Below are 8,767 nucleotides of genomic sequence, written 5' to 3' on the forward strand. Positions count from 1 at the left end.
TTCAAACTGAGCTTATATATTATTCATTCTGTGTGGAGCCAAATTGTATCTGCGTTCTGCTTCTTCCTCCATTCATTTCTCTCCTGCTCTCTCCTGCCTTCAAATTGGAGTGCATCATGCACCCTAAATGAGATTTAACTCAACTTTTGTATACTTATATAGGGAAAATGCAAGGTGGAGGCAGAATCCAGCACTTCTCTCACTTCTTAGCTCCCTGGCAGATATGGTAGTACAGTATTTCTCATCGACCTGCTCATAATATCTGCCAAGATAGCTCAGAATCACCAGAAAAACAACTTACTTCACTGTTTTGGGAAGAAAGTTGGAAAAGCCTTTCACTTTCAAATATCCAAATTGATTGCCTTCTGTCACTTTAAATTTAATATAAGCACATTACAGTGTACATGATGCAGTACATTAATATACTTAGCAGATGGATAACACTTGCTCGTGATTTAATACTTAGATATACTCATTTCACATCTACTGTACAAACACTTCATATATTTGGATTTTTAAGTCAGACTTATCTTCTGACTAGAGGCAATTGAGTCACATGAGCATAGGATTTAGTTTATTAGTTTCATAACCTTACTGGTATTTTGGCAAACCTGATATTAAAAATAAAAAAATAAGGAAAAAACCCCAAAACCTTACATCTGGATTTTAATATATTTCACAGCATTTCCTTTTTCAACATGATGAAACCAGCTCTCCTAGACCTACAAACTGATTCAAGACAAAATTCAAACCCTGTATGTCATTCTTTACTAAAATTCACATGAATGTATTAGAAAACACTTCATAACAGATAAATCAACTGTCTTACATTTTTCATAGATTCAAATACTTGCTTTAAAATGCAGCTGATTCTTGGGAAGCTCTGGCAAGAATTTTAGTGAATGCAGAGCCATCATAGAAACAGGGACAAGGAGACCAGACCTGAGAACCTCAGACAGACAAAAAAAAAAAAAAAAAAGAGACCTCCTTGCCCTGCCCTGGCTCCAGGCCAATTAATATCCCTTGGTTCCCTGATCTGTTTATTTGTGTATGAATGAACACCACTGGAATTCCTGGGTCATGGTGAAAGGCTGGGAGGACAAAGTTTCAACTAAGAGTTTCTGAGCCTGCAAAGTCCTATATTAACACATAACTTCACTCATGCCTGTAGTCTGATCCAAATCAATAGGATTAGTCATGGAAGTAAACTTTCACATGTGCTGGAGTATTTGGAGGGTGTAAAATGCCAACACTAGAGACAAGATAAATCCAACACAAAAAGCTAATTATACAGCAGAGAAATTCTCTTCACCTTGTTAGTTCCAAATTGCTTGTATGCAGAAGCAGTTACATTTAAAAAGAGCTTGTTGAGTTTTTTTTTTCTCCAAGAAATTATTACATTAAAGAGTAAACTGCTGAGAGATCTCAGTGGAAACCACCTCTGAAAAAGGCAGCAGTAACTCTGAGTACATTTTTATGCCCCAACACAGCTACAAGAAATGTAAAGTTCCTGCAGGATACTGGCAAATATAGAACCATTATAATGCAGATAAATTAACATTTCTATAAGTACTGTCAATGATTTACATACCTGAAACAGGTGAAAGCTTCTAAAATCTACAGACTTGGGACAAAGATGGACAAGACTATTGTGAAACATGCAAGTAGGAATAAGAAAAAGCAGAAGACAGAAGGAAGAAGGTCTAAAGAGATTTTAAGAGGGTTGTAGGAGGTTGTTCCAGCAGGAAATCTTCCTTGGTTCAGTGAATGGTGTCCTCCAAGTGACTTAAAGACAGATAAAGTCTGGTGATTTCCCCCTCCCCTCCCCACACAATTTGGAATTAGTATATTCTGAATAATTTACCTGGAATAAAATTTCTTCTTATAAGAACTGCATATCTGACAATCAGTGCATCATTTTACACTGTCATCCTCAATTCTGCTCAGGGCCATGTCCTTCTCTCTCTTTAACCAAAATACTATGATGTTATCAAATTAAAATCCCTACCAGAATGTCCATGACACTTCTGGAGGTTTCTGTTTTATGTTGCTAGGCCTGAAGAAGGCAGTGGCGGGCTCATAAGATGTCTTTTCTAATTGATTGTTGAATCTCTCGTTATTTCAGTGAGATCTGGGAACAAATGTCTACATGCTCACTACTACCTCCCCAGAAGGTCAGATCGCAGGAAAAAAAAAAATCATATCATTCAGCAAATTGTGAAAAATTCAGTTCTCTAAGCACAAATTCCTTGTCATAACTCTCAAAGCTGTTGTATGATGAAAGGGAAGTCTGAAAAATAATTTTAATTTCAGATTTGGTTTCCTGTGTTGTAGAATTCAATGAAATGTTGATACAGGTTTTTAAATAAAGGATGACTTATCTCAGGCAAATTTATCCTACTCTTCTGAGGACAAACAGAATTCAGTCAGAAGATAGATTCTGGATAAAACACAAGAAATTCAAACAGATCAAACTTGGATCAACATAAATCACAATTTTTTTACTTTTTTCAGAGCTAATCCCTAATTTGACAAATTCCATCAATGGTGGTCCCCTCCACCATCAATGGTGGTCCCCTCCACAATTATTCAAGTATATTTTCAAAACGCTCTGCCATTATCAGATGAAGATTTTAATGCACTTTTGAAGGACATAAAGTTTGCTGGAAAATTGTTGCTTACTCATGCAAAATTGCCAAACAAAAACCTTTCTTTCCTGATCATGCTGAGATCAGTTGTATATAGTATCTCCTTTCCTGGTAAGAAAAAAATGCCCAACTGCATCATGGGAGGGAAAAAACCAAACACAAAACCAACAAGCAAACAAGCAAGCAAACAAACAGAAAATGCTTATCTTAAAGGATTATTAACATCTGCAAAATAACTGCTTATCTTCTCTGGATCAGAACGAAGTAAATCTAAAGATGCCTGCAAATGCATGACAAAACCTACACAACAGGGTTACTACTATGAGGTGTAAAAGAAGTGTCTATCATGGATTTCACTTATTTTTCAGAGGTTTTGTAGTCACATCCTAGTTTTTTCACACCTTTTATCACCACCAAACTCCCAGCTGCCAGATCACCCACTTTCCCTCTCTTTGCAATGAGCTTCAATCTGCCATTCTGCAGAGTGGGAGCACAAGAAGATGGTCAGCAGGCTTTCCAGAGCTCCTGGCTTGATGACTCTCTAGGCTTCTCTTTCTCTCTACAGAAAGAAAGGAGGGGGGAAAAAAATCTCAATTCCTTGAAGACTACAAAATTGTAAAAAACTTTAAAGGGTGTTTTGTAGGGAATGGGATGGTCAGCCATTGAGGCTGATTCCAAAAATCAGTGTTAGAAGTCTCTTTCTCATGTCTTTCCATCTATGAACAGCACTGTGATCTCTTCCATGTGAAATTATCAGAGAAGGAGGCTGGGGTAAGATAGCCGCCATATCTAGACAAAATTTAAGTTATTATGAAAATTACAGATCTGGGATATCTGAGCACAGCCTCTGAGAGCTGCAGAGTTAAACAATTAAGCTGGTGGTCAGAAAAGTGTCTGAAACCTTATCACAAACATTTAGGACATTTTTCCTTGCTGTGAGTAGAGAGATAAAGGAGGCCAGTCAGGAGATACTATCAGCTAAAGAATCCATAGATCTCCTGTAGATTTCACAAGAATAAGCCCAATAAAATCGCCCGGCTGCTTGGGATTACAGGTCCCAGCCTTGTGTCTGCATCATCTCAGCTCCATCAGGCCGCCAGCTGCCAGAGCCTTCACTGAATCGTTCAGGGGCATAGATTCCTCAAATTGCTGTCATAGACTTCTTGTAGCTGTCATTTTCTTTACACTACTTGTATTATTGTTATGCCAAAGGTAAAGTAAAACTACTTTGTCTTCCCTGTTTTCTGTGCCTGTACAAGAATTTAAGTCTTTGATGATAATTCTGGCTATGGAGGTCTAACCTAGTCATAAGGGAGAGAGGGACTATTAGGTAATGTCTCAATTTACCATCCTAGGTATAACTCATGCTCCTCAGTCCTGGAGCTCTTCTGCAGGGCTTCCATTTTCCACAGCCTTGCTATGCTTCTTTCTCACCCAGAGCCCTCCACATGTACGCTTTCCAGAAAGCTGCACTGCTGCATTATAGATGTCTGTTTAGATGTCAACATCAACTTTCCTGCTCCTCTAACTTTCCAAGATTGCACTGTCAAAAGCAGTCAACTGAAAGTTACATGTAAGTTAAATGCTCTCTCTGTCTCAGTCTCTCAGGGAGTTCTGAGACCCTGCCTTCATAGGTGAGCAGAAATACATTGGCAACTGCTCATACGAGATCAACAGCAAATGTGAGTACTGGTGAGGGCTGAGAGAGGAGAAAGCTGGAGGAGAGGGGTAACCCTACATTAGCATTGCAGAAAGCAACAATGAGGGAAATATGAAGAAACAAAATTTACTACAGCCTTTTATTGTTAAGGACAATGCTCCTAAAGGCTGTTTCTTGATGGAGCAGAAGTAGGGCCAAGAGAAGAGAATGGACAGGCTTTGATGGTGAGCATAGATGGATGAAAAAGCAGAGGGGCATAAAAGATCTATGATGGCAACACAAAAGACTTGATATTCATATATACAGGGACTGTGAGCAGATATAGTAACTTTAAAACTTGTATTTTACCAGCTAACTGGAGGACATGATGAAGACATCTTGATTTGGCTCAGCAGATCTTAAGATGAAGATGGTGCCTCTCACATGTGGGCAGAGATTTCCCTGCACACAGTGCCATGAATTTCTTGTAGCAAAAAAGTGTTATACGGACTTAAGAAAGAGTGTCTTCCAGCTGAGAGCTTTGTTCTGGGTTGGTTAAAACCTCTGAAAACGTGTCTTTCTGATGTTTCTGGTTAATAACAGCATAAGTCCAAAATTAAAACCGTCCTTGTGTTAGAGGGACAGAAACAACCCCAGTGGGCTTTGGGACTAGCATTCCTCCAGTGAGGCAGGAAAGGGAATGTTTTGATCACTGCAACTGAAGTATTTTCTGCTTGATGTGGAGGGCCAGGTGGGTGAGCAGAGTAGCAGAGCACAGAAAGGCTCTCTGGAGAAAGATCTATTATTTTTGGGGTTCAGTCTCCTGAATCAAAGAGAGGGAAAAAAGGCTTGGGGAGAAGTCCTCTCCCAGGGTATTTACTTGTATGTCTGCTTTCTGACACATACCTACTCAACATCAGCACTCCAGTGGTTTTTGCCTGACATCATATTTAGATAAACTATCCCCCTGAAACAGCAGGATGATTTGTGTATAATTCTTCATTTTTATTGTATGTGGACTTCTACTGATTTAAGAAATCTTGGGCTCTTAATTTTCCATTTCATCTTGCCCTTGAGGATACATTGGTTCTGCTGTATTTTTCTGTACTTGTCTCTCCTCTGTGATTTTAAGTGCTTGAGACTTATTAAATATAAAAGTTCTTTGATATCAGCTGGAGCACAGCTGAGGATTAAGCCTGCCTCTCAATGCTCTCTCTGCCTGCTGCTGTCATGTGTAAATCCTATGTAGGAATCACTCCCTTCCAAAGAAATCAGCTGTAGCCTGCATGAAACATAGCAGATGCTTTGCAAAAAGATCAGAAAGGAAGTGAAGATACCTTTTCCAATGAACTTTGTGATGAATATAAAATCCAGCATCAGAGCAGCTTCCTGCAGGAAACCGGCAAACAGGCATCCCACAGCTCACTCAGCTATAAAATGCCTCCTGGAATCTTTAATGGCTGTGAGAGAGCACCTGTCAGCCCTGTGCCACGTGGGGAGAGCTGGAAGCAGCATGGTGGCAGCAGTTCCCACGGGAGCAGTGCTGGCAGGCTGTGCTGCCCCTGACAGACCCATTGCAGCCACCCAGGAGCATCTGGGAAATGCCCCAGCCGGGCTTCGGGCTCAGCTGACCCCAGCTCAACCAGTGAAGTCTCACAGCATCACACTCCTACGTGTTACAACTGCAAGCAATGATACCCTAATCTCCAGAACATAAGAAATTCTTTAATGTTTCTAAGACCAAAGCAAACTGGTAGTATTGGTCATTAAAAGGTAATGAAATTTGGCTGTAAAGTAGGAATCTACTTTTTCTGGCGATGGTCGAATATTTTGCTGCCAAGGTTTCCTCAGCTGTACTTTACATTTTAGTTATTTGAGTCTCCATTAATGTGTCTGTTCTGGAACTAATTTTTAGGTGGTTTACCCACAGGAATACCAGCCCATATGCTTAAAATAAAATGGGGGATATAGATGAATATATATACACTCGTAGAAAGAGGGAATATTTTTTGGTTTTTTTGCAAGTGATAGCATGCCTCTATGTAATTACAATGTGTAAAAAACACTCCAAAGCCTTCTTCTCAATCCATATTTTTAGGAAAAGTCCCATGCACTTGTAAAAGAGTGAAGAGTTCTGAAACCATACCATAAATCAGCAGTAAAACTTCATGAGCTACAACTGTGACGTAAAGTTTCTTGGACCAATATGAGAGTCCAAGGGTCTTTGCAGCCTCTTGGTTAGGGTTAGGGTTAGGCTGCAGCTGTGCTGCAGTCCAGTTGCTCCTCAACACACAACCATAATCAAACTCCTGCTCTGCTTTTCAGAGGAGCTGCATGCTGGCTAGTGCCTTCGTCTGAAGGCTGGTTTGTTTGGGTTTTGTTTTTAGTTCTTTTTTTTTTTTTTACTAGAAGCACATTTGAAAAGATATATTGACAAAGAAATGCAGATAAGCTGTGGGCAGCCTTACTGCTGCTGCCATTCATACCCTTTTGAATCACAGCTCGTTGATGCAATCAGCCCTTCAAAGGAGTCTGCCTGAATGTTTCTTGTTCCAGATTTGATGCTAACATGTACTGATCTATTACAGCCAGGAGCTGGGACCCATCAAAATCACCCTCTGTGTTTATGTCACACCTTCACTGTTTTCTCTTGTGGCTCCTGTGATCCTCCCCCAATTAATGGCTTGTCTCATCTTCCCCTTAGCTCAGAGACAGCATCCTTCTTCCCAGCAGTTTGTCCCCCTTCCAACTGCAGCTGCCATGCTGCCCCATCCAAGCTCTGTAGGCCTGTGCGGAGCTCTACTGCCAAACCCCCATTGCAGACAGACCTGCTACATCTTCCTGGACACTTTGAGGATTGTAGCTCAGTACAAATGTTCGCAGTGCTGTGTCTTGACTTACTGTGATGGTGGCTGTATAAAACAGCGATATGCTGATGGAAAGGGATAAGTGTTCACAGCTATCTGTTGGCAGGAGCTCCTTGTGGGCCACATAATGGCATCGCCACAGAACAATAAGATCTGCCAAAGGCAAAGAAGTTACCTGAATTTAGGGTATGACTCTCACATCAACTCTTTATTTCCTCTGTTTTATTGATCTTATTTTGTTTTCCCAATGGCTTATTCTGTGCATCTGAAGTCTGCATTTTTTTTAGCATTTAAGCAACTTGTTTTGTCTACCTCTTGTGCTGATGTGAATTTTGTAGGATCTTATTTAATGCCACAAAGATCACTGTTCTTTCCCCATGCGCTGCATATTCAAGTCCCATTAATATTAAATAGGATTTCAGGGAATGTATTGAGGGAAAATAATCTTCTTTAACACCTCTTTTAATACACCTATTTTATTTCTTTGGCATTTTTTACCTCTTGAAGCTATTTGCTTATTTCCCTGTCTAAACAAGGGTAGACCACATCTCACTCTTCTAACACGACTTCCTCCCTCCTCTCTTGAGGACCCTCAAGGATGCCAGGCATATGGCTCTTTGTGCTGTTTTCTTTTTCACTTCCATTTAAGAGATGCCGTTTGCTTCCTCTCCAAACCCATTTTCATCAGAGACCAAAAATGCTTCCCCTCTGTTTTGATCTGAAAAGGAACATGTACTTGCCTGAAGCCATATGATGTTCTAAGACTCCCATAAAGATTCATTTATTTATTAGCCTTCTTTGAGCTTGAAAAATACTACCCTTTTTTTTTTTCCACAGTGTCTTTAATCCTTAAGTACTTCACAAGTTACAGCTCTAGCATTGACGGAAAAGTGCTGTGGGCTGTAGGGTTGGGCAGCCCTGCTGGAGGAGATGGCTTCATGTGGGTCCTTTTGGGAAAGGAAGTGTTTTCCTGTGAAGTTCAGTCTCAGCCCATGGGCAGGGATGCTGCTTGTGGCAGGCAGAATGAGGGGTTAATACCCAGTTTCATGTTCTGTTTCCTTCTTGAAATGGTAGCATGAGCCATCAAGTGCCATTTCTACACAGCTCCAAAATAATAAACAGCATTTCTGTACTCAGGTGAACCATTTAGCTCCAGCCTTTGATTAAATTGTTTTTCCATTATCCAACAATGAACTGTTAAATGAGTTGGAAATCTGCTCTGGACTAAAGATGCCTTTTCTACAGTACTAATTGCTAACAAAGTGGAACAGAATACCAAGGAGGAGGAAGATAGGTCACCTGCATGAAATGTAGTTTTAAAGGGAAAGAATCTGGGCATTTATGAACCATAGCTTAGAAATCTTAGAAAGAAGGCACTTAACACTTGAGATTTTGAGGATGTTGCAATTTATCATATATGACTTCTTTAGTTGCATGTAGCTAGCTTCCAGAAATGTCTGGATGGCTGCACAGTTTACAGTTACCTGGGTAGTATGCTGCTCACAATTTCTAGTTTTGTGTGAGGATTACAAGGCATTTCTAGCATAGTCATTGCCATTTTTTGCAATGATTGTTAGTTAATCCGTGCTATCTCATGTGCCTGTGATATGAAT

The sequence above is a fragment of the Ammospiza caudacuta genome, chromosome 4 (genome assembly GCF_027887145.1).
Source record: "Ammospiza caudacuta isolate bAmmCau1 chromosome 4, bAmmCau1.pri, whole genome shotgun sequence".
NCBI classification, from domain to species: domain Eukaryota; kingdom Metazoa; phylum Chordata; class Aves; order Passeriformes; family Passerellidae; genus Ammospiza; species Ammospiza caudacuta.